The 27,316-nt window shown below is 39.6% G+C and overlaps 1 protein-coding gene across 2 annotated transcripts in view; it reads left to right on the top strand.

Annotated features, from left to right (window-relative positions):
* Positions 1-3,583: 3,583 nt before the first annotated feature.
* Positions 3,584-27,316, top strand: part of Pkia (cAMP-dependent protein kinase inhibitor alpha) — an 89,744-nt gene continuing 66,011 nt past the window's right edge. The window contains exon 1 of one of the 2 annotated variants that reach the window (XM_055603603.1): positions 3,584-3,793. The gene's annotated coding sequence lies outside the window, so the exon portion shown is untranslated. The remainder of the gene's footprint in view (positions 3,794-27,316) is intronic. The other variant, XM_055603602.1, reaches the window with a different exon arrangement.

The raw sequence follows: 27,316 nt of genomic DNA, 5'->3' as shown, positions 1-27,316 counted from the left end.
TTTCTTTCTTTCTTTCTTTCTTTCTTTCTTTCTTTCTTTCTTTCTTTGTTCCTTTCTTTCATCACTTTAAAGCCTTATCCCAGCACCCTCCCTCCTCTCCTCCAGTCCCACCCTCATGCCACCTTCCCTCATTTCCCCCCTTTTCTTATTCTCAGAATGGATTCCACAAAATCAGAGACAGGCGATCCACATGTTGGCCAGGTTGCACATCTGCTACAAATGTGTAGAAGGTCTAGCTCCAGCCCATGCATGCTCTTTGGTTGTTAGTTCAGTCTCTGTGAGCCCCGACAGACCCAGGTAAGTTCACACTGTAGATCTTCTTGTGGTGTCCTTGACCTGCCTGGCTCCCTCAATCCTTCTCCTCACTCTTCCTCAAGACTCCCTGAGCTCCATCTATTGTTTGGCTGTGGTTCTCTGCATCTGTTTCCATCAGCTGCTGGTTGAAGCCTCTCAGAAGACGGTTATGCTAGGATCCTGTCTGCAATTATAGCAGAGTGTCATTAATGGTGTCAGGGGTTGGCTCTCTCCCATGGGGTGGGTCTCAAGTTGGGCCAGTCATTGGTCTGCCATTCTCTCAACCTCTGCTCTATCTTTATCCCTACACTTCTTGTAGGCAGGACAAATTTTGGGTCAAAGGTTTTGTGGGTAGGTTGGTGTCCCCCTCCCTCCACCGGAAGTCCCACGTGGTTACAGGAGGTGGCGACTTTGAGCTCCTTAATCCTAGGAATCTCATCTAGGGTCATCTCCGTAGACTCCCAGGACCCTCCCCTGTCCCAGAGATGACCCCTCATGGATTTCATTTATCTCTCCCAGTCCTCCCACACCCTCCCATACCTGCTCTCCCACATCTGATCCCCAACCCATCTCCCTCCCCCCAGATCTACTTTAGATGTCTATTTTATTTCCTCTTCTCTGTGAGATTCAAGCGTCCTCCCTTGAGCACTCCTAGGGGTCTCCGGGTCTGTGGATTATAGTATGGTTACCCTGCAGTTTATGACTAATATACACTAATAAATGAGTACATACCATGTGTATCTTTCTGATCTGGATTACATCACCCAGGATGATCTTTTCTAGTTCTATCCATTCGCCTTCAATTTGCATGACTTCTTTGTTTTTAATAGTTGAGTCGTGTTCCATTGGGTTAATGTACCACATTTTCTTTATCCATTCTTCGGTGAAGGGACATCTAGGTTGTTTCCAGTTTCCGGCCATTACAAATAAAACTACTATGAACATAGCTGGGCAAGTCTTATGGTGGAGCAGCTTTTGGTATATGCCCAGATGTGCTATAGCTGGGTCTTGAGGTCTATCTATTCCCAGTTTTCTGAGAAACCAACAGATTGATTTCCACAGTTGTACAAGTTGGCACTCCCACCAGTGGTACAGTAAATGAAAATGAGTTTGGGGCTATTAGCTCAGAGATTATCACAGTGGTATTATATAATCCACTCTCACAAATAATAAGACACAGACACATGTTAGATTTTATAATTGTGTTATTTACCTTGGACCAGGGAGATATTTCACATACGCTGTCTCAATAACCTCACCATCCACCTCCCAGCCCCCATCCATTGCCATTCTCCCTATCTATACTCTTCTGAAATATCTTCCATCCATAATCTTATAAATACTTGGTTTTATTATTCACCCGGGCCTTTTCAAGTCATCGTGCCCTCCTCCTTCCTCCTCTCTTCCCATCTGTCTCCTTCCTGTGAGTCTCCTGTCCTCAAAACCTGGGATCCTTAGTCACACCATTCTGCCTTACCCAGGTACAGGCCTTTAATCAATGAATCGGGTAAAATGCCTTAGGCAGGTTTACAAAATAAGGACTGGTGTAGCCAGATCTTGAGAGCTAGTAATTAGCATCAAAATAAAACAGCAGAGCCACACCCAACACACCAGCAAAGGAGTGCTCTTTTTTCCACATCCTCACCAGCATGTGTTGTCACTTTAGTTTTTTATCTTAGCCATTCTGTCCTGTGTAAGATGGAGCCTCAGAGTTGTTTTGATTTTCCTTTTCCCTGAGAAACTGTCACAGTTTGAACTAATCTTAAAGGATATAACAATTAAATATAATATGTTATCCTGGACAGCAATGTAGAAAAGAATTGAAGATGCTAGAAAAAGTAAAGAAACCTGTATAAAAGATAGCGTTTAGCTAATGCATGAGTGTCAGTAATGTTATTAATTAAAAGGAAGTTGCTTTTTTCTGTGTGATATTCACGGTAGAGGACATTGGGAGTGGGACATATGGGAATCTGTACTAATTCCTCAATTCCTCAATGTGCTAAAAATGGTACTATTAAAGACTGAAAAGTACCAATATGTTGTTCTGGGTATAAAAACTGCATTGACTATTCATTATTTCTCATAGTGGAGCCATTACAGTATGCTCACTGTTCTTGTGGTTTTACCCACATTGATGTTTAAAGTACATATTCAACGCTAATGTCAGCTAGACATTAATGAAACTTAATTCTGCAGTTGTGAACTAGGTGCATATGCCTCTGGGATGCCAGTAAAGAATTCAGCAGTCTGTAAGAGGATTGAAGGGCTTACTCTAAGGAAAATGGGTCTCAGATATGGACTAATGTCCCAAATTGCAAGCGCATACAGCCCACACCCCAAATTCTGAATTATTAATTTTGTTTTGTTTATTAACTCTGTTGGCTCCACTGCTGCCTCCTATCTGGAACTGATAGGGAGTAGGAACTTTTCAGTATCTTGGAATGAAACAAAAGGGGGAGCATGGATGGAGAGAGAAAACAACCTTAATAGCTGGTGCCAATTTAAAGGGGCAAGAGGCTCCTGTGCATGCATCAATGTCTACTTAATCGCCGAGGGAAATTCTGAGAAGTCCATTGGGAGTTACAGCCATCTGCGGATGTGAATTCTGCCTCTTGGCTTCTCAAATATTGCAGCTTTTGCCTAGGCAGTCTGCCCAAAAAGCACGGACTGGAGGGTACAGAGGAGCAGAGGGAGAGGGCTGGGAAGCCCTAGCCAACAGCACTAAATCCTGGGATGAGCCTTCTCTGTGTCCTTGGGTGATTTCTCTGCTCTGTTCCTCTTCATTGGTTTGGAAAAACCCTATTCCATCACAATAGCAAGGAAATGAAAGGTCCAAAACGTTCAGCTTTCATAATTGCTTTGGCTCTCTCCTCTTCTCTCTCTCTCTCTCTCTCTCTCTCTCTCTCTCTCTCTCTCTCTCTGTGTGTGTGTGTGTTAAAATCAAGTTAATCGTGCTTTGCGGGGTTTTAAAAAGAACAATTGCCCATTTAAATTCTTTTTCAGAGTATTTGACTGTTTATCTCAATAGACAATCAGCCCTCGATTCAGCGAAATGAACAGTACTGATAAGGAAGATGGAGAGGGTGGGAAACCCACTCAGTCAGATGGAGCTGTCCAAACAGCCCCAGTGACAGGGGAGCGCAGAGAGCGAGGAAGCTCTGCACAGAAAGTCTGTCGGTCCCTTCTGGTTTGTTGCACCATCCGGCAACGGTAAAATCGTCCACAGAAAATCAGCCTCCACCTCGGGAAGCGGCGTCTTTCGGGTGCGGCTGGCAGACGCGGCTGCTGGAGACCCAGGGCGCTGAGCCTCCCCCCCGCGGCCCGCACACAGTGCGCCGCTCCGGCGGGGGATGACTTCATGCGACCGGCCTAGAGTAGCCAGCGGCGGCTGCAGCTGCAGGTGGGGCGGGGGCCGTGCGAGCCCGGAGAGCCCAGCACGCGCGGCCACAAGGCAGGACTGCAGCCCGGGGCAGCCCGGACTCCGCTCTCCATCCCTAAGGTAAGCCGCCGGCCCGCGCTCGCCGCCCTGAGCCGGGCTCTCCGCCTGCTTGGTGACCGGCTTTGTAGGACCCTAGAAAGAAGGACTAACCCTGCTGCATTCTGCAGTGGGAAAGGGAGCGAGGGACTGAAAGGTTGCTCAGCCTCGCGTTGGAGGTGGGAAAAGAGATGTTCTGAGCAAACAAAGGGGCTTTCCAAGCCTCCTGTTCTTAAAGGTGATCAACCGTTTCCGTGGCAGGTTGGTATAGATGCTGAGGAGGACTAGGAATGTAAAAGCATCTGAATGCCCGTTTTACCTTTGTGTCTTCTGCCTTCACTGTCACTCCTTCACTCCCTGGCTTGGGAGCAGCGCGTCCTTGGTCGTTGGAAGCAGTTGGGGAAGTAATCCGTAACCTCACCTCTCGATGTCCTCCTTGGTCCTCTGTAGTCCCCGGTATCAGGGTATTGCCTCTTCACTCATTTCAATGTCAGAACACCTGCTTGCTTCGGTGGGTGCTGTGCCTTTGGGAGTCAGAATGGAAGGGAAACTTCGCTCCCCGCCTGAGTTCTGCTTGCACTTGGGAGCTTCTCCCTCTATTTTCCATCTTCTCTGCCAATCAGTTCTTTGATTTTCAGAGATGCTGTGTCTAGTCACAGGTCAGCTCGTCGTCTCCTACCCCCTTTTTCAGTTCCATGACTGACTTCATCAAGGACCCACGAAGGGCATTGCTTCCCACAGGGTTCCTTATTGGTTATGTCTTTAACATAATAAGGTGTACTTTTCTCAAAAACAGAACAAAATGCCCTTCTTTCAGCTCAGGACCGACGTGGGTTTCTCTTACATCTATTGCAGTCTCTCTGGTTGGCTACCTAAATAAAGGCTTGCTTGAGTGGAACAGCAGAATTTATTGGGCTATGCGGGCAGTTCTCTCTGCATACACAGGTAGGGGAAAACTGGGAATGCTATCCGGTTCTATCAAAATATTTCTAGTTAAGCTGTGGTGTAAGAAAATTAGCTCTCGGAGTTTAGGGCAACCATTCCAAAACCCCAATAGTGTGTTTGCCCCAGGATTCCCCAATAACCTCAAATTGGGGCTTTCCTATTGGCAGACAGAAAGACAGGGGTCTGCCCAATCCCAGGCTTGGAATATTTGAGCATTCCAAGTTTGCCTCCTCACACAGAGGTCCCCCACTCTCCCTCACACACAGCATCACACACACACACACACACACACACACACAACTCAAGTTCTTTCTCTCACTCGGGGACATACGTCTGAATAAGATGAGAAGCAGTTAAGATGGCTGTTGTGGGCACTGGAAATGTGTGCCTCACCAACAGAACAGTTTTAGTAGACCAGACTGTGGAGAGCTCATCAGCCAGTATTCCATTTAAAAGGAGATCTGTCATCTCCACGCTTAAAACCAGAAAGGCATTTTGACTCCACAGCCATGCCATTTTATTCAGTATAAAGGAAAATCAATGAAAAAGAGGAGGGAATTTAACCTAAAGAATTACATGTCTGACTATATCCGTTCCCAGTGTCACAGACTCTCTGAAGTCAGGCTAATTCCAGTGTGTATTGGGTATTTTTCTAGTCACAAATTCTCCTTTGAGAAATTCTCTCTAGGAAGATTTGAATTTGTTTCTTCGTCTCTACCTTCAGTATCTGGGCAGAAGGAGGGGTGACACTCAAAGAGGCCCACTCCAGGAACTGCCTCTGGGATTTTGAGGAACTGGATGGCATTTCTGTTTGTTTATTGTTGTTACTGTGTCTTGAATACTTTTCCATATCACACAGTAAACACTTGAGACTCTAGAATTCTGACTCGCTCACATCTAATAAAGGAAACAAAGAATAAGATTGAAAGAAAAGTCCTCACTTCCATTACCTTTCTTAATTTTAAAATAGTTAACAAATCAATCATTTTTCTAAAAAAAATAGCTAATGATAAATATAAATAATTCATTTAATAAACTTAGCTCAATGGATTCTTAATTGGAGAACACTTATGTAATGATCACACGATCCTACAGGAAGCAAACAATTCTCATGTTGTTAAGGACCACATGCTTTGGTTAAGGGAGAGATGCCTGAGCACAACCCCATGGTGCTTAAAAGTTCAAAGGTTATGCTGCTTGGCATGGCCTCTGAGGAAACTGAGTTATCCAGCAATGCATTGGTTCAGGATCAAGGGGATGGTACTTAGTGAGCTGGCAGGGTGCCGGCCAATGCTTTCATGGGTGAAACTAATCCGCTAAAAGTAAATCCAGAAATCAACTTAAAGATGTACTTTTCATTCGTTCGGGTACAACTCAGGAGGATGCGGCACATAAGAAACTCCTGATATGGACCTTGTGTGTTTAAACAGTTTTGAGAAATATTTATAAATTCAGACAGCTCTAAGCAGAGCTGTGTGTACGTGTCCAGACACATACGCACACATACACACGTGTACACACATACACACAGCATAATACACAGATACACTAACATACACACTCACACACAGCACACGCACATGTACATACACACAGATACACCCACACCCCATACATAGATACACACAGATGTATACACACACACACACACACACACACACACACACACACACACACATGCACACATACCCTTTTTCCTTTCCTTCACACTTTTCTCAGGATAAGGAGTTAATCAGCTGGTATTTAGAAGTGAAGGAGGAATGGAGATTGAGCTGCGAGTGGTCCTGCAAGTTTGACGTGATAGAACTGAAGCCAGTCGATTGCTTGCCAGCCACATGAACACTCTCTTGAAGGCCTTCTTATCAGAAGCTTAGCAGGGCCAACCCGAAAGGTCAGAGGCGACTTTTCGTGACAAAAGAACATGTTGTGCTGTACCTCTGCCATGCATACAATTGAAATAGCCTTATGCCGAAATAATGAGAAGTGGAATGAAAAGACAGGAAGAAATGCTGTTCTTTTTCATCCAGTGCTTCCACTAAAAATGAGCAGAGAAAACAGTATTATATTGGAGTGTTAGGCTCCGCTGGGCTAAAGCATGAGACCGTGTCTCAAACAGACAGACAGACAAAGCTGCTTTGAACATTAACCCGGCTCCTGGATTGCTAGAGTTCTGTAATGCGTCCCTCCTTTGAGTTGTTATGATGGGTAATTCCTACCATGCAGGGTGATAGCTCTTCCAGCTTTTCTCTGTCCCTCTCACAGTCACCCATGCCAGCCAAACAGAAACTCATGTCCAGTGTGTGCCTCCTGAATACCAGGCTCGGAATCCTTACCAGTTTCTTTAGCTATGGTGCTTGTCCTGAAATGCGTTCATAGCTGCCACTGCCTCTTCCATGAAGCCCTCTCTGATGAGATAAGCTCTCTTCTCCTTTGTCTAAATCCCTATAGTTCTCTTCGTCTAGAACCTCCGTGGGAATGTGTACTGTCTCCTTATCACCCACAGACGTGAAAAACAGAGTGGGGCTGAAATCAGTGCATGCCCAGAGCCAATGTAACAATGCCCTGCTATGTGACTCCATGGCAAATGTTCATGAGTGTTTCATGACTCAGGGACTCAGACTCAGAATCCAGCGCTGACAGACGTGCAGACGAGCAAGGGAAGAAGCTGATTGTCGTCGTCCACCTTGAAACATGCCCATTTATCATCGGGAAAATTTATATCTCCTTCACTTGTAATTTATTCTTGCTACTGCTATCTGCAGGGATTTGTTTGTCTTTGTCAGTGAAGGAAACAATGACAAATTATGTTCATCTGCCAAACTATTTCCAGTCTAAGGAGCTACATAACACTTTGAATAAATAGAAATGCATTGAGATTCCAAGCTGGAATGTAAAGAGGATGGAACTAGCTGTTCTTGATTTCAAACAGGTGTGTGATAAGAACAAAACTAATCTAGAAAAAAATTCAAAACTCAAAAACTCAAGGGGACACCCTCAGCTGTCATTTTTTTTACACCCCCCCAAAATCTTTTGGGTTCTAGCCAAAATATGATCATTGTATAAGCACAAAAACTCTAAGTGTCATTTAAAAATTATAATCTCCCCACACGTGAAATAAATTTGTATTTTATAGTGTATTTTATAATTTTTTAAATGTGACAAAGGGTACACACATAGAAGAAACTAAAACGTGTGTATATGTAACATATATTGTGTACATGTTTTATGAGTCTTAATATTAGTATAGTAATTTAATTATGTAGAATTTAAAAGTAATATAATGCATCAGTTCACCATTTTAAACCCATTTAATTACATTCATTCGCAATGTGTGCAAACCCCATGCTAACCACTCACAGAAATTTTTCATCATCCTGAACAGATATTTTGTGCATTAAATACTAATCCATCATTTTCTGATGGATCCATCAGGCCCTAGTAAACTCTATATGCTGTGCCTATAAAATTGTCTATTTTATGTCACGAAAAGTGGAACTATTACAGTATTTTTATTTCTGTGTCCAGCTCTTTACAATTAATATGATGCCTTCAGAATTCATCCATACCATTACACGTCAGAATCTCATTGCAATTGAAAGCTATTTTAGTCTACGCAGTCTATACTACGTTTTGTAATTTTTAGTTGCAGAGCACTTTCAGTATGTCATATTTCTGGCATGTATTATGCTTTGTGGAAGTCTAGCAATATCTACTAATTTTCCATGTGTATGACATGACTTATTCAGTCAAAACAGTTGATAAGTATGTATTACGTTAAAGCTGCCTTATGGTTGCAAGCCAGGGTTGTGGACTTCAAGCCATGGTGATGTAATTATGGATATTGTGGTTATATGTATATAACATAAGATTTAATTATTTTTACATTTTTGAGAGTATGCCAAAACACTTATGTTTAAATATGTAAGCTAATTATCAAAATTCTTACCTTCTTCAGCAGATAGTGTTCACATTTATTCCTGAGCATTTCAAGCATTCTTGAACCCAAGTAATAAAAGGAGATCCATCTAGCATAATCTAAATAAGGAGATAGTCTCACGTTTTGCCATTTGTAGTTTGTGAAGAAAAACAGTCTGAATAAATATTGGAAGATTTCAAGTCTCGCATATTTTGTCATTTCAAAATAATGCCAGTGAATCACAGATGTCAAGTCTTGTAACAATGATGAATTAATGTAAAATGATCTGTAGAATTTTTTTTTTCTGTCTTTAAGTTCTAGAAATGGATCATTGTATATAGCCTGATCCAAAGCATGACCAATTTTTAAGTTCATATTTATGTACCTGTTGTAAATCTTCTGCTCTTAGGTCTCTCACATGTATCCATTTAGTTTCTCTTGAACACAACTTTTTAAGAAATCTACTAGCTATGACTTAAGCTGAATTATGTACTGTTTGGAATGTGGGAATTAGTGGAACTATGGGATACAGCTACTCAGGGCATAGGCATGTCCCATTTGCCATGTGCTGGGGAGGAGGAAACACTGCAGTATAAAGATGAAGAAACAAATGTTGTGACATACATTGAAAAGACATTTAAAACTAATGGGTTGCAGCCTGGCTTGGTTGCCCACACCTGTAATCCCAGCACTCAGGGAGGCAAGGGCACGCAGATCTCTATGAGTTTGAGGCCAGCCTGGTCTACAAAGTACATACAGGACAGCCAAGGCTACACAGAGGAACCCAGACTCGAAAAACCAAACCAAACCAACCAAACAAACAAACCAACAAAAAACTAATGGGTTTCAAGAATTTGTATTTCATGGGTAAAAATCATTCCACAATGGAGTTGACATTAGACATGCACAGTGGTACATTGTAAGCGTTTTCCCGTTGTTGCCAGAGGTGTAAAGACTTATGGACGAACAGTTCTCTTCTTGCTTGCCTTAGCCTTTATTGTTCAGAAAAGCAAACTTAAAATGCCTATTCCAACCTTTGCCTTCATAAACAATGTAGATACTTCTTAAACAATGCACTGCATCGTCTATAGGAATAAAAATACAGCATTAAGCTTTATATCGGAATGATAGGTGCAGCACAACCAACTGAATTCCTTCTGTTATATAACTTTGAATTTAACTGAATAATCAGAAAAGTCAGTAATATCGTTATTTCCTTTTCATATATATTACTCATGTTCCTTCATGTTCCTTCATGCTTCTTAATGCTCTGCTGCTCTTGATAACTGTAATATAGGAAAGGAAACGCCAGATACCAATACTGCTAAGCAGTTACAAACTCAATCATGCTAGAATTTGCAGGTGTACCCTTTTTTAAAATGTTTTATTTATATTTATATTTTTTTTGTTTTTGGTTTATGCAGACAGGGTTTCTCTGTGTAGCCCTGGCTGCTGGAACTTGCTCTGTAGACCAGGTTCAGGTTGGCCTTGAACTCAGAGATCCACCTGCCTTTGCCTCCCAAGCACTGGGATTAAAGGCATGTGTTCACCACAGTGCCTGGTTGCAGATTTACCCTTAAGAGCTGGTAGGTATCAAATAGAATCACTGAAAATAGTTTTTCCTTGTTCTCAAACCTGAGATAGATTTAAAGTTTAGCAGCTTTTAACAAGTAACTGTAATAGGCAAAAATTTTAGAGAAAAAAAAAATCACACGTTTATGTTTCTAATTATAAAGTATGCTTGCTGGAGAACAACAGATTTTTGAGTAGGATTTATTCTGAATAGACTATGCGGGCTTCGCCTCAAAGATGGATTGTGACAGTTCCTTATCACCAAGTGACATCTTATCTGATGGCTCTCAATAGAGTAAAAAAGTGGGGCTGAAGAGATGGCTCAGCCATTATGAAGAGTACTAGCTGTTCTCCCAGGGATCTGGGTGAAGTTCCCAGCACCTATGCCTGGTTCACACCTGTCTGTCACAACTGTCCATCATCTCAGTCCCAGGGAATCTGACACTCTTTTCTGGCCTATGCAGGCAAAACTCCCATAAACACACACACACACACACACACACACACACACACACCACAATGTTATCTTTGTTAGAATCCCCTAGTGATCAACACAGGGGATTTTTATGGTAAGAATGTCCATCGATAAAAATTAGATAAGAGGTAACTGTTGATCTCTTGCAGCAGAGAAATCTAAATGGTGTGTGCCTCCTCTTTGCCCACATTTGTCAATAGGCATAGGACAGGTAGTTGTTGTTAACATATTTTATAACTGTTAAATTTTTCTAATGGGTTCGTCAGTATCTTAAGAGTGAACATTCATAAAACCAAAACTGTAGTTTTAGTGTATGTGTCTTGCTTTAGTGCGTGCATTTAAAATATTTGTTGATCTAAATTAACAGGGTCCATTTGACCAAAAATCGTAATTTAATACGATTCCTTAATCACCAGTTTTGTACAAGAAGGTGTGAATCATGACTGAACTACCCTCTTTTGTTTCTCCCTTCCTTCTGGGGTTTTTATATGGTGAGCTTAGCAGTGAGGTAGAGCAGAGTTTGAAATATGCACAGTAAAGAAGGTCAAAGCTCTCCAGCCCAGAACAGATCACTAAGGACACTCCATCCGCTAGCTACAAAAAATAGGACCCATAAAATTCAAAATCAAAGCTTAAGTTATTGGCACTCATTTTATTTCCATATGTGTTTCCATCTCATTTATTATGAAGAGCATAATAGAAAGCAAAACCTAGTCATTTGAATTCCATTTCACTCGCATGACAGCTTGATCCAACACACCTATAAAACCATTATCTGGCATTGTGAAATCACTTGTGGTAATGATCTGACCGCAGACAAGTTCATTGAATGGGGAGAATGGGTTTGCTGTCTTGGTTATCTTGGAAATAAAAATAACAAGAACCTGTCTCACAAAGCACTTGCAATGTTTAAATTCTCCTTCCTAGTAAGCAACATGGAAACTGAGGTGAGAGGGCAATGGAATGTTATGAAAGAAAGAACTGTTGATTTCAGGATGTTTGAGTGTAATGTGGATTTCTCTGTGTGTTTTGTGTGTGTTACACAGCATCCCAATGCAGCCCTTTGGTTCTTTCAACAATCACTTAAATCATGTACCGTGACCACTCAGATTCCCAGTTCCCTCTCTGCTTCTTTTTCTTGTGAGTGGTTTTGGCTACCACTTAAGGCTCTCACTTTGTCAAATGAAATTTGGTTTCTAACTCATTTGCTGGCAAGGTGAGCTATAAGTTGCTTTTCCTTTGCCATCTTTTTGTTGTTGCTGCTGTAATTAAAAACAGAGTCATTGAAGGAGTTGTGATAATTAAAGAAGATAACATAACAGTCCAGGTGTGATGGTGTTTGCTGGTAAGCTAGACTCAAGAGACTGGGACTGGGGGATGCTTGCTCTCTGCCTGATACCGTGAGACCTGCTCTCAAAAGCAAACAGAAGCAATAAACACCACACTTCAGTGTAATTTTTGGTAAACACAGGAATGAGAGTGATCAAACAGTTTCAGGTTTTTTTTTTTTTTTTTTTTTTTTTGTGAGAAGTTTATTATGATACCCTGGACCACATCTTTTTGCAAGGGTTTTTCTGACAGACGCCAAACTGAGCTTTGAAAACGTCTGATCCTTCCTAGATGCTATTTCAAAGCAGTGGGCTCTGATCCCACAGGCCTGTGGGAATTAGACTTAGCTTCTATTTTTGACTTTCAAGCAGCTGATTGGATAATCTGACACAGGTGATTGGCATGTTCTTTCCTCTCTGAATTATGTTGCATGTCTCCTCACACTTCTCACTGACTCGTTATCAGAAATGGCAGTGAGGATGTTGTGCGAGGGTGTTGATTTCAGAAGCCAAGTGGCATGAAGAAATGGAACAGCCTCTTCCCTGGAGAAATGCAGTTGCTGTTTTCTTTTTCCAGTGACAGTGTTGATTCCCCAAGGAAAGGACAGCTTTCATCCATAAACACTCTTAATGTCTATCTCTTCCCTGAACAAGAGCCTGGGAGACTGCTGCTCATATTTGGGGAATATACAAACCTTTTCGGAAATAAATTTTTACTTAATTTTTTGAGAATTTCCATCTTCTGATAGCTTCTTCAATTTCTTCCTCAGAGACCTGAAGTTTTTTTCATACAAGTCTTTCACTTGCTTGGTTAGAATTACACCAAAGTAGCTTTATGTTATTTATGGCTACTGTGAAGGGTATTGTTTCCCTAATTTCTTTCTCTGTCCTTTTGTCTTTTACATACAGGAGGGCTACTGAATTTTTTTTTTTTAGTTAATTTTGTCTCTAGCCACTTTGCTGAAGTTGTTTAACAGCTGAAGGAGTTCGCTGGTAAAATTCCTATAATGCTTTTGAATATATCTTTTTTTTTTAAATGTGTAAAAATCTGTGAAATTGAATACAGCTAACCAAAATAGTTAAATTATCAAAAGGAAATTATTTTTATTTTTATAACTTGTTCACTCTATATCCCAATTGTAACCCCCTACCTTGTCTCCTCCTAGTCTCATGCTCCCTCCCTCCTTCCCCCTTATGCGCCTCCCCTAGTCCTCAGAAAGAGGGAGCTCTCCTAACCTACTATCTAACTCCAGCCTAACAAGTCTCTTGAGTACTGCCTGCATCCTCTTCCTCTGTGCCCTGGCAAGGCAGCCCCACCAGGGGAAGTGATCAAAGAGCAGGCAACAGAGTCCATGTCAGAGACAGCGTTCCCCTTACTTGGGAACCCACATGTAGACTGAATTGCCATGGGGTACATCTGAGCAGGGAGTCTAGGTTCTCTCCATGCATGGTCCTTGGTTGATGCATCAGTCTCTGCAGGCCCTGTGGGCCTGTTTGTTGTCTCAAAAAGGAAAATTAACCTGTAACTTTATGCTGCACCACACAGCACTGTTTTGATCTGTTACACATTTTTATATTTGAAGCTCACAAAATTTAATATTCCCAGAATGGTACATTACTAGGTACAGCTAAGTAATTTTAATTAATAACTTTACACTAAATTTTTTAAAATGCAATACCCGAAACACAAATTCTCTGATCATAACTACTAAGGGAATTCTTGAAAGGCAGATTTCAATTTTTATTGTTGTTGTATTCCTTTCTTTTATTTACATGGATTATTTATTTGTGCTTAATAAACAATTATTTAAAAAACCACCAAGGGCCCTAAGTGTTCTATAGTATGCAGATCATCATTCAAAATGAATATGTTGTAGCTTGAGAAAAGGCTCAACATTTTTATTTTTTACAATGTATTCACTTTGTATCCTAGTTGCAGCTCCCTCCCTCTTCCTCCCCATCCCCCTCCCCTACTTCATGTTTACCTGAGCATAGAGTATCATTATTACCATATGTGAAAAGCTTGTGTCGTTATTTAATGTCTCCTCAATTTGAAGCCAAAGTGTGGGCACAGTAAATTTATTAGGTATTCATCAAAGGCTTGATGTGGGACCTCCCCTTATTCTAAAATGTTATATTGAGAACAAGGAAAATACTTCTGTGAAATATACACATTTATGCATTTGTACATTTATTGCACATAAACAGTAGTGTTTATGTGTGTTATAAGCTAATTTTCCTTAGTAATAAGTGAATAAAAATTTATAGATTATGTATGTGTATGTATTTCAAATATTAGATCACTACAAAGTTGAATTTCATTTAGAATTTAGATAATACATGTTTTCATAATCAAATTTCGAGAAGAAAACTTACTTATGTGCAATATTATCTATGCATGTACTATATCATATGTTAGTTACGTAATGAATGTGCCTTACGTGCTTTTCACTACTATTCAGTCATAGAAGAAAAAGGCTTGAACAGTGTGGTCTTTCAGCTTCAATAGCCTACCAAGTTAATTTATTTTTTTCATCAATTAAACATTTCAGCCTCTTTCATCAGATTTTCTCATTTGACTAACAGCCCAATGCAAAGAATTTTTCTTCTATGCCTGTGTATCACAGTGCCTCTTGGAATCCTAACATGTTTGAACTGTGTTTTAGAACTCAGGCATGATAGACACACATATCATGAGGTCTGTTTGTTACAGACCTTTTACTTTTTATGCAGAGAATGGTCAGAGCTGACCTGTGCCCTATGATGTCCACATTTTCTGTTCTTGACAGCGTGACCTCTCATTGTAAAACTAGAATCTGAGAATGAAAGTCGTTGAGGTCCAAACTAAGACATGGACAAAATGCACTGATTTTTTTTTTTTAAGTCAGAAAACCAAAACTGTTCTGAAATTTATTTCATCTCTCTTCACAATCTTAGGGGGATATAGACTGGAGAGGACAGGACTCCACAAGGAGACCAACAGAGCCAAAATACTTGGGCCCAGTGGTCCCACAGAGACTGATACTCAAACCATGCATGGAGAGGACTTATACTCCCTGTTCAGAGGAAGCCCATGGTAGGTCAGTTTCCAAGTGGGTTCCCTAGTAAGGGGAGCAGGGGCTGTCTCTGACATGAACTCAGTAGCTGGTTCTTTGACCACCTCCCCCTGGGGGGTGCAGACTTGCCAGGCCACAGAGGAAGACATTGCAGCCAGTCCTGATGAGATCTGATAAGGTAAGGTAAGAGGGAAGGGGAGGAGGACCTCCTCTATCAATGGACTTGGAGAGGAGCATAGGATGAGAAGCTGAAGGAAGGGTAGGACTGGGAGGAGACAAGGGAGGGGTCTATAGCCGGGATACAAAGTGAATAAACTGTAATAAATAATAAACAAATTTTAAAAAGAAAGAAAAATACAGTTGTTGGGGAAAAGGAAAACAAAGAAAAACATTTTTTTAAAAAAATAGCCAATTGTTGATTTCAATGATATATATTCATGTTTGGCTTCTTCATAAACTTACTCTCATAATACTTCCATGTAAAAGCTTAATTTAACAAATACCATGAGTCACATTGCTGTCTTTCTTCTGCATAAACTCTGGGTAAAATTACAAATTAAAAAAATTCCTTACAGGCCATACATATTAATTAGAATAGAATGAAACACAACAATGTTTTAAACTCTTTTTTTTTTCATAATACATTTCTCTTAGATTGATGATATATAATCTGATAGATGTGTGTATATTTGAATAGTTTATAAAATAAATAGCCGTATGTCATATATTTTTGGTCAATGTCTCCAGCATATTCACTCATAATTCTGTAGGACTGTGTCGGCTGCTGATGGAGACATCTTCCTTACAATACACTTGGTGCTATTCCCACAATGACAGAATCATCTGATGATGCGCTTTTCAAAATGTACAATGTTTAAACGACATGGTTAGAGTATATTTCATCACATACTAAATTGTAAACCAGAAATATCTTTTAGAGCATGTATATTTATGATGTTATTTAATATTTAAATTTTATTAATTTGTGAGGTGTCAAATATAGATTGTCTCCTATTTAGTATTGTTCAACTTAGATTTTTTAACTTTTCAGAACTTTAAAAGAGCTATAATTTATGTTAATAGCAAAGATTATTGCTGTTATACCTATAGTATATAACACCTAGAAGCATTCTGACTTTAAATGCAATGCCTAATAATCACACTATAATCCAGCAGTTTACTGTAAAGTAGGTTTGTCTTTACCCAACTACAGGTGAGTGTAAGTATCCTGGGTCTATGTGCATAGGAGTGACTTGGTTGTATTGAATCTTGGGTTAGCTATACAGACGGCATCTTCAACTTTGGATGTTGTCCATCCATCACGGGTTGATTACATCATGACTATCAGTTATTTATATTTCTTGTTCTTATAAATTGATCATCAATAGCAATGGTAGTTTAGAAATTTTAGTTCAAGTATAAAACATTAACATGTTGAAAGTACTACAACTTGAGGGTCAAACAAATTTGAAGGTTAATGATGTTACTGCTATGACTTCTCGAAATTGCTAATTGAAATTTCACATTATATTAAAATTATCCCTCATTTAGAGTTTTTGCCCCTTAGCTGGGCAGTGGTCGCACATGTCTCCAATCCCAGCACTCGGGAGGCAGAAGTAGGTAAATCACTTAGTTCAAGGCCAGCCTCGTTTATAGAGCAAGATCTGGGACAGCCAGGGTTACATAGAGAAACCCTGTCTCAAAAACACAAAATAAAACAAAATAATAATAACAACAATAACAATAGATTTTGCTCCACTAATTACATAGCATTATATAATAAAATATATAGTAATAAAATGGTATAGGTTTTAGGACTTATTCAATGGTTTTGTAAATTGGCAAATACCTATTAATGATAAAATATTTGATATCGAATAATTTCAAATTATCATACTACATAATTGTGAGCTTAATAAATAACAGATTACTTTCCATGATTATTCTGTCTTAAATTGTGACTCTCACCAAATTAGCAGAATATGTTTCATAACAATTCTATAGAGTCCATTTAGAATTGCAAAATCTCTAGTTCTATGTTGCTTTTAAAATCTAATATATAAATTCATCAAAAAAAATCTGGAGTTATGTATAATCTTTCAATGAGTTAACTTTTAACACTATATTTAAAATATTTTAAAATTCTCTACATGGTCTTTAATTAAATACAAATAGTGAAGTAGTCCTTGAAACATTTGATAATATCAAGTGTACAATATGTGGTACCCTCTCAGATGGATTCCTAATGTATCTCCTTGAGTTATTTGCACTAATAACTAATAAAATAGTAGTTTATAGGTACATTTTTAGAAGTCAGAAATTACAAGATGATTGGAGCATAAAATATCTAATATAAATATGAATAACCAAAACTTCATTTTTATAAAGTACCAAGAAAAAACATTAGAGTTCTAAACAAGTAAGATCTTTGTTCACAATGTTTTGGATATCATATATAGAGAGATGTTGTATGTCCAAAGAAAACTGAAAATTGAAATATCAGTTATTGGTGCTTAAGCCAAGAAACAGAGAGTCAGTGTATGCTCTCATCTGCTTTACCAAATACATTTAACATCTATGCATTGTGTCTAGAACTCAGAAATAATGTACTTGTGCAGATGTATTTAATAGATAAAATGTCAAATGTGAGACAAAGATGCTAAAAGGTGAATGTTTTCAGAGATTGCTTAAATAACTAGACTGAAAATACTGAATATATTAGGAGAAGGTGGATTATTCCTCATCCCTGAATAAATACAATCAGTTATATTTTCGAAGCACTATATAATCCTCCAAACATTTCCTTGTCCATTCTTTCCTTGGCTCATACCAGCTCTCTAAAGCTGGAAGAATGAGAATCTCTCCCACATTTCAGAGTACTTGAGGATTGCGAAGTTTAGTAATATGCCAGTTTAAAGATCATTTATAGTAATAACCAGCAGAGCAAAATTCCAACTCATTTCAAGGCACGGTCAGTGCAATGTTTTCCTCTCTGCTATAATATGTAAGATATGAGCAACAACAAAAAAGAGAGAAGTAGGGTTCGGTAAAGTGCTGGTTACAAATTCCTTGGCAATCATAGCAGCAAAACTTTTGTGGAATTAGTTGCATCAAGCCGAGGAGGGACCTGTTTAGCATCCTATTCGGTGTATTTCACCCTTTTACCCCACCCCTAACCATCCCATTGTTCCTGTGCCCTGTGAGCATGAACTACTCCCCCTGAAAATACCGTGCTTGAACATACTACCTGAAGATTACAATGTGAATAAACAAACATGGATAGCACTGATGGTACCAGCACTTGACTTAAATACAATTCCACTCTAGTTGGTATTTATATAATTGTTCCATTACTGATATCTTAATACTTTAATCGTGTATATACCCATTCACTAGGTCCAATAGAAAATTACTTTTCCAATCTATAATATTATTTCTTTAAGTTGAACCTAAGTGCAACATAAAACTGTATAATTTCCTATTTTAAAAGGTATCCAATTTGCACAAAAAATTATCTTCTATACCTAACCACATTACACAAATTGAATTCATTTTGATTAAGTTTCTTCCAAATATGCAATAATGAAATAACTTATTTGTGCAATTTGTATTGTTTAATGCTTCTGAAAGGTCACCATTTTTACAAGATTTTTAAAATACTCTGACATCTGATGGGTATTCTTTCAACTCCCACAAGAAAGCAAGAAATGGAATACATTTATATTTTTCACTTTAGGCGAGAGTTTTTATTTAAAAATTAGATACTTGCTATTATTCAAATTTCAAATGTGATTTTAATACTTGATTTTTTTTCCTGTATAAATTTTCTGGAGTATTTTTGTATGCAGCAGCATTAGTTAGTGAGGCAAAACGTTACTATTATTTCTTAGTTTCCCTAATGTCTAATGTTGAGAACTTCTTTAAAAGATTTACATTTTCAGGGCGCACATTGGTTGGCAAAATGTTAGGAACTGGTGCTTTAGGTTTTCAGTTGTAGAAATGCAAAGAGCTACAAGAATGGCCTGGAGAAATGGTTCAGCTGTTAAGACTATGTGCTACTTTTGCAAAGGACCTGAGTTCTGTTCCAGTATCACTTTTGGGCTGCTCTCAAGTGCATTTTTACTGTAGGATGGATCCAACACCTTTCTTTAGCCTATGCAGGCACCTGCACTCACAAATACAGACACACACACACACACACACACACACACACACACGCACAGGCACAGGCACAGGCACACGCACACTTAAAAAATAAATAAAATGTAGCTAGTCCCGATGAGACCTGAAAGGCTAGGGTCAGAGGGAAGGGGAGGAGGACCTCCGCTTTCAGTGGACTGGGGGAGGGGCATGGGAGGAGATGACAGAGGAAGGGTGGGATTGGGAGGGGATGAGTTTGGAGGCTACAACTGGCATACAAAGTGAATAAATTGTAATTAATAAAAAATAATTAATTAAAATACTAAATACATGGAGACTGAACTTCCCATGGGCTACATCTGAGCAGGGGTCTAGGTCCTCTCCATGTATGGCCCTTGGTTGATTCATCAGTCTCTGCAAGGCCCCCTGAGCCCAGACTTTTGGCTCTGTTGGTCTCTCTGTTGGAGCTCCTGTCCCTTCCAGGTCTTTCTATCTTCTTCTTCTTTCATAAGATTCCCTGCACTCTCCCCAAAGTTTGGCTATGAGTCTCAGCATCTGCTTTGATACCCTGTTGAGTAGAGTCTTTCAGAGATGTTCTGTGATAGGTTCCTGTCCAGTTCCTTGTCTTCTTCTACTTCTGATGTCAATCCTGTTTGCCCTTCTGAGTGGATTAAGCCTCTTCCCTAGGGTGAACTTTCTTGCTTAGTTTCTTTAGGGCTATAGATTTTAGTATGTTTATCCTACATTATATGGCTAATATCCACTTGTGGAGCAGGGCCAGTCACTGGCATGAACTCGGTTGCCTCTCTTACAAAGAAGTTGTATGAGAAAGAGGCTCCAGATGAGACTTGATAGGCTAGGGTCAGATAGAAGAGAAAGAGGACCTTCCCTATCAGTGGACTAGGGAAGGGTGATGTAAGAGGGGGAAGAGTGAGGGAGGGTGGGGCCGGGAGGAGCTGAGGGTGAGGGCTACAGCCAGGATACAAAGTGAATAAATTATAATAAATAATAATAACAAAGAAAAATACATTTTCAAAAAAAATGAGCTGAAGGAATAATTTCAAGCATATTTTTCTCCGTTTAGCCAATCAGGTGCTCCCATCAAGCTCCAGTTGTCCACACCTGACTGTGCTACACAGTCACTGCAGTAAGAAATAACAAACTCAGATGGGATGTGCATTGAACGTATGACAGGAGTCTACTGAGCGCATTTGAAAGACTCTAACTAGCAGTGTTATCAAAAAGCAAAGACTCATGACCAAACCTTTGGCAGAGTACAGGGAATCATAAGAAAGAAGGGGAGTTAAGTCTGATGGGGAAAGGATAGGAGCTCCACAAGGACCAAATATATCTGGGCACAGGGTCTTTTCTGAGACTGACATGCAACCAAGGACCATGTATGGATATAACCTAGAACCTCTGTTCAGATGTAGCCTGTGGTAGCTCAGTAACCAATTGGTTTCCCATAGTGAGGGGAACAAGGACTATTTCTACCAGGAACTCAATGACTGGCTCTTTGGCCTCCCCACCCCCCAAGGGAGGAGCAGTCCTGTTAGGCCACAGAGGAGAGCTTTGCAGCCAGTCCTGAAGATACCTGATAAAACAGGGTCAGATGAATGGGGAGGAGGTCCCCCCATCAGTGGACTTGGAAAGGGGCACGGTGGAGATGAGGGAGGGAGGGACTGGGAGGGAATGAGGGATCAGGACATGGCTGGGATACAGAGTTAATAAAATGTAACTGATAAGAAAAAAATAAAATTCAAAAAAAAAAAAAAAGAAAGAAAAGAAAAAACAAACTCTGTGCCGATGCTGCTCTAAAGCCAAGTGAATTTCCCCTCACAGCAATCCTAGAAGAAGACATTCTCATGGCTGTTTCACAGAAGGACCAACAAAGCATAGAATAACTGAGCCCGTTGTCATCCACGGCTACACAGGAAACACAGGATTCAAAACAGGGCTATGTTATGAGAGTCCATATTCTCAAACCCTATAAAGAACACAAAAGTTTCCACCTCTTCCCTTTGTCCTACCAACATTTACCAAACAGGGGTGGAAGAAAAGAGATATCAAAATTCTGCCCATTTGTTTATGCTGTATACTGGAAAGTTCAGTTTAAGACCTTACAGAAACTCCAATAGAATGAATAGTTTGACATTTATTAGCATGATATCTCTATTAATAGTATCAGATGGAGATAACACATGAATTTTGAATTATCACCACAAGTGAAACCCTGTGGCAGCCTCATATTGTAATATGAATAATTACGGTAACTTTTGCAGCAATACTTCTACGTTTTCTTAAAATTGTTATCAGACATATTTCCACCTTTAGTTCTCAATTTAGTTCTTTTTGTATATATTTTTTGTAAAAAGACAGATTTTAGTAAGCATTTTCCTTTTTTGATGGAGATATTGCTATATAGCCTCTCATAAGAGTTTTAATTGCTGTGATGAAATACCATAAAAACAACACAGAAAAGAAAGGGTTATTTGCCTTACATAACCTGAGTCACAGTCCGTTGAGGGAAACCAAAGGCAGGAACTCAAGCCAGGTGAGAGCTTGGAGGCAGTAGCTGATGCAGGGGCAATGGAAGGGTGCTGCTTACTGGCTTAATCCTCTGGGCCTGCTCAGCTTGATTTCCTATGGAATCCAGGACCACCAGCCCTGGATTCCATAGGAAATCAAGGGGGCTGGGCCCTCCATTATCAATTACTAATTAAGGAAATGTTCCACAGGCTTTCCTATAGTCCAATCATGTCAGCCAGTTTCTTAGTTGAGGTCCCCCCAGGGCTGGTCTTGAACTTGATATGTATCCCAGTCAGATCTTGAACCTTCTATGAAGTCGAAACGTGATGTCAAATCCGTCGTCTTCCCACTTCATCCTTTCAGGTATTAGGATTATTATAGACTGACATCACCATGTTCTGCTCCCCAGTAAGGTTTTAAATTAGGTGTGTATCACTGGGGAAATTAAGTGATATGAACTGTATAGCTTTCACCAGAAGGGAGGCAACTTTGTCCAACTCTAAAACCTGCTTCTGTCTAACTTGACTCATAGCTATACCTCCATTGAAAAAGAACTCGTGATAGGTCAAATTAGAGCATTCACTATTATACAAGGCCTGTGTGTGTAAAGGTCCCTAGTGATGATTTCGTTGTTTTTTTTTTTTTCTTACCCACTCCTCAGCTGTGAGAGCAAGCGCAGCAAAGTCATATGAATATTGTCTTTCACTCCACGCAGCTGAGTGGGCTTCATGCAGTAGAACAACAGAGGTTTATCTTTTAACCGCAGTGAGTCAACCTCCACTTGAAGAGTAACAAACCATGCATTGCCTCATCTCAACATCTAATTTTATACACAGATTCAGAAAATGATAGCATGTCTGTCATAAGACACGACCATCCCTCTGAGTTCAGTTATCAGACCCTATCTATGTCTTTGTTAGCAAGTAACTGCGGTTATGTGAACATTTGTTTACTCTGGGTTAGTCAACGTTATTTGCAGTTTGGGTCTGTTTTTGTCTTCCTGTAAGGAGGTCTAGAACAGTTGTGGATTTTATTCAAGATAACTTAAGACCTTTGCTCTGCTTGGTATTGGGAACTCACTGTATCAAAAGCTCACAGTAAAGGGTTAATAAGAGAGTGTACATGTTGTGTTTCAGTTTTCAAACAAGGGAAGTTTTCTTTCTTAATTTAAACTTATTTTTTTAATAATTTATTCACTTTACATCCATATTGTAGCCCCCTCCCTCCCCTCCTCTACTCCTGATCCCATCCTGTCCCCTCTTCCCTCCTATTCCTCTCCCCTAGTCCTCAGAAAGGGGGAGGGCTCCTGCCCCACCATCTGACCCCAGCCTATCTAGTCTCATCAGGACTGCCTGCACCCTCTTCATTTGCTCAGTTTCCATGTAGGAACTATTCACAAATGAAGAGTCAGACAGAAAAAAGGCACATCAATATGCACAAAAGAAATCTCAGTTGAATGTGTATGTTTGGATTTTAATTTACTTTATTACTTCATACGTATGTAGGAGTGGTTTTTCTACATGTGTGTATGTGAACCACATGCAATCTGGTACCTGTGCAGTCAGCAGTCACCTGATCCCCTGGAACTGGAGTTATACATGGCTCTGAGCCATCATGCAGTGCTAAGAGTCAAACTTGGGTTCTTTGCAAGAGCCACAGTGTTCTTAACCACGGAGCCAATTCAGTGGCCTGTGCTTGACACTTCTGAGGTGAAAAAAAATCTTACAGAAAAAGAAATTACAATATTAATGATGCATACTCTCTTTGGCTGGGCTTTACTGTATTTAAAACAAGCATTCCAAGAATCATACGACTTGAAGTGAGAGTGCTTCCGCATAATGGAGCAATGGCAGGGATCTGAGAAGCTATGCTGCAGCATTGTGGGGGGTTTTATTATTCTTATTATTATTGATCAGTGTTTTAAGAGCTGAATTTCAGTTTTGTTTCATGATCCTAAAATTGGATGCACACTTTCTTATGAAAGTAAATAAAAATCTGGAAACTATTGATTCTCTAGTTCCAAGTTTTGCCACTAGGAAGAGTGGCTGAATAGCATTCCTCAGCTCAAATGCATATTTTAGTCGTGATTCTGAAGCTGTTTTTACCCCAATGGTCAAGAAATATTAGTGGTACACTCTCTGCAAGGACTGGGGACATGATCAAGTTGCTATCAGCAGTAAGGTTTAAGTATTTCATATTTTTTTAAACTATCTGTTTTCCTGCACAATAACAAATTGCTTCCAACCCTAAAAGTGTTTTAGTTTCTATATGTGTGATACATTTAAGAAGAGAAGGATGTAGGAGGATTTGTGAGAGAAGAAATCATGATTGGAATGTATTGTATGAAAAAAATTCCAATTAAAAAATGAAAAGAAAGTAGTTACCCCATTTTCTGTGCAGGGTAAGGGCATCTGAGATTCAGAGAACTAGGAAATTAATTTAACCCTCAGTGGGCCTCCAATGTTCTGTTTCTATGCCTTACTTTTCAGGTGATATCAATCCTGTGTAACTAGAAACAACAGGGAATTAAGTAATATCACCAACTAAAAACACAACTAGGAAAGATGATTCTTCCATCCAAGAGAGCGCTGAGTGGAGTTTGTTCTATTGCCCATTGCTATCTAGGCTTGAGTGGGAACAGTGAAGTTGGAGAGTATCTCATCAAATATGTACCTATGGGAGCCCACGGAACATCCTTTCTCCCTGCCATTGATTTTTTTATATCCAGAGCTGAGATAAGTAAAATTTCTGTCAAAAGATCATCAGTAAACATTAGTGATGATGAGTGTGGGCTATTTTACTGTTTGAAAAAAAAAAAATAGGACATTCATTTTTATTGGTTGTTAAATATTTGACACCTTAAGACAAAAAATACTGTTTAAAACGATGAGGATTTTGTGTTATTAGTTGTCCTTCTGATAAATAATCCACCAAGTGTAGAAGCAATGTATAGCCAAACTGGCAAACTGGCAAGATATCAGACTGATTTCTGCTAGAGAGTCCTTATGGTCACTGAGTGCTTCAAACTGTGGTTGAGTTTAGTCCTTTGTAAAATACCCACAATTAAGTGTCTAATATAAAAATCCATTTGAATTTATTTTCCAGCATCTTCTTCTGGGCATTTTCTTGCCTTGTCTCACCTTCTTTCTAGGGCATGAAAGAGAAGAGCTAGTCTTCAGAGGTAGAATGAAGCACAGCCATTTTGATAGCTTGTAAGAAGGAGATAGTGGGAGGCAGTGACTGACGCCACAGGCCTGTTTCTTTCAGTCAAAGGCCTATGAAGTACTTTTGCTGCCAGTCTGTAATGTTTGGCTAACAGCTGTAGAGTAAGACTATGGGAAGAAGAGCAGGGTGGAAGAGACTGGGAGAGCTGACATAGGCCCAGGTCTTGCTCTCCATGCTGTTGACATTTTCTTTTTTTTTTAAATATTTTTTTTATTTTAACTTTTATTAATTATACTTTATTCAGTTTGTATGTATCCCCCGGTAGTCTCTTCCCTCCCCCCTCCCAATCCTACCCTCCTTCCCCCTTCTCCATGCATGCCCCTCCCCAACTCCACTCATAGGGGAGGTTTTCCTCTCCTTCCTTCTGATCCCAGTCTATCAGTTCTCATCTGGAGACCTGGCTGCACTCTCTTCCTCTGTGGCCTGGCAAGGCTGCTTCCCCATCAGGGGGAGGCGATCGAAGAGCAGGCCAATCAGATTATGTCAGAGACAGCCTCTGTTCCCATTACAATGGAACCCACTTGGACACTGAACTGCCATGGGCTACATCTGTGCAGGGGTTCTAGGCTATCTCCATCAATGGTCCTTGGTTTGGATTATCAGTCTCAGAAAAGACCCCTGTGCCCAGATTTTTTGGTTCTGTTAATCATTGTTGACTGTAAGCCTAAGGGCTATGCTATGAATGAAAGACTCTCCCAGCATAGTGCTACTATCCTGTGAAAATTTGGTATGAGATTGGTGTAAGGTACAACTCTGAACCTTTTGGCAAATTCAAGTTCAGTTTCAACCTTTAACCACCTTCTGTTAGTCTTTTTTTTTTTCTATGCAAAAAATATTGTCATTTTTCTTCTTGGTCATTAAAAAAAATCAAGGAACATAAACAAAGGCCAGTAAAGGCAGATAATATAAAATCCCATATACTTTTCACTTACATGACTTTTAATATTACATTTGTAAGATTAGGAGTATTTATTTTTCTTTAAATTGATATATAATAAGTATGACTCTCAAATGACATCTCTCTGCCGGTAAATGCAATATGTGATAAAGATAATTTGTGAATTAAGTTCACAATGGGCTATTGAAACAGTGAGGAAGGCCATGCTGTCTGACTAGAGACACTGGAGATGATGAAGCTAAATTGTTTCGTAAGAGCTACAAATGTGTGCAATTCTGAAATGGAAAAGTCCAAAGAACATAGCAGAAAAAAAAATGGAATGCAAATTATTACTGAGTAAGTTATTTCCCAATAACTTTGTTTGTCTTGAACTTTGAAAGACTTTTAAGTGTTTTATTTTGTCCCAAACATTATTTTTATTCACACACAGATATTTATAAGTATACTGATAAGTGATTATGAAGTATATTGTAACTCTACAATAGCAAGAAAACTTCTTTATTTAACCCATCACATCTGAATTTCTAGAATACACACACACAACTTAGCCCAACCTTGATATTTCATCTAACCCCACAAATCAGTTGTTTCTGATGACACTTCCGGGTTCTGCATTTGTCTCTTCTTCTCTACACCAATGTCCAGGTAAATGGCGAAAGTGACTTATTGTGCAGAACTCAATAGTCCTTAGCATCTGCAAGTCTGGTCATACAAGACCTAGAAGATGCACAGACCACAGGCCGCCCCTAGCAGAGTGCTCTCTTCTCTTCCTCAAATCACCCAGAATATGAAAGTTCAGTTTCCTTCAAGCACCCTAGTCAATCTCATTCTCAATGCCATCCCCTGAGGGTGGCTCCCTAAGTGTAAAACTCTTGGCATTCACCCAACTGTTACTTGGATGAAGTAAAATAATGATGATGATGATGATGATGATGATGATGATGACAAAAGTTCAGTGCAATCGCTCTTTGTGAAGATTTTACATTTAGAAGTTTAGCCTTTTTACTAAAACCATCAAATACCTGATGTCTAATATCGGGAAGTTAAATATACTCTTGACTCTAAAAAGCAGTTATCCACAAAAGGATGAGGATGTCCAAAGAGAGACACACAACATTCATCTCCACAGTGCTGAGGTCTGTCTAATCTTATCCTCTTCTCTGCTTATTCTCCACCAAATGAGAAGAGTGATCTTCCATCCCAAGACCTCGACTTACTATTTTACCTGCTGCAAATGTCCTAGAAAAGGAATCCTTACAAATAAATAAACAGAATATTATAACACTGGTATTATAGTAAGATTAGACTGATCTCGATATTCTGGTCAAAAGGTCCCATGTGAAAAGGCTTTGATAACCTTGTAAAAATAATCATAGTACATGTATGTACATGGGAACACATTTACTTTTGCTTGTGCTAAGTGACATGCTGTTTCAAATATTGGTGTATCCCATCTCTGATAT

Source organism: Psammomys obesus, unplaced genomic scaffold (genome assembly GCF_907164565.1).
Source record: "Psammomys obesus unplaced genomic scaffold, mPsaObe1.curated_primary_1811, whole genome shotgun sequence".
NCBI lineage: Eukaryota > Metazoa > Chordata > Mammalia > Rodentia > Muridae > Psammomys > Psammomys obesus.
The sequence above is the reverse complement of the archived record's forward strand: the minus strand, read 5'-3'. Positions and strand labels throughout refer to the sequence as shown.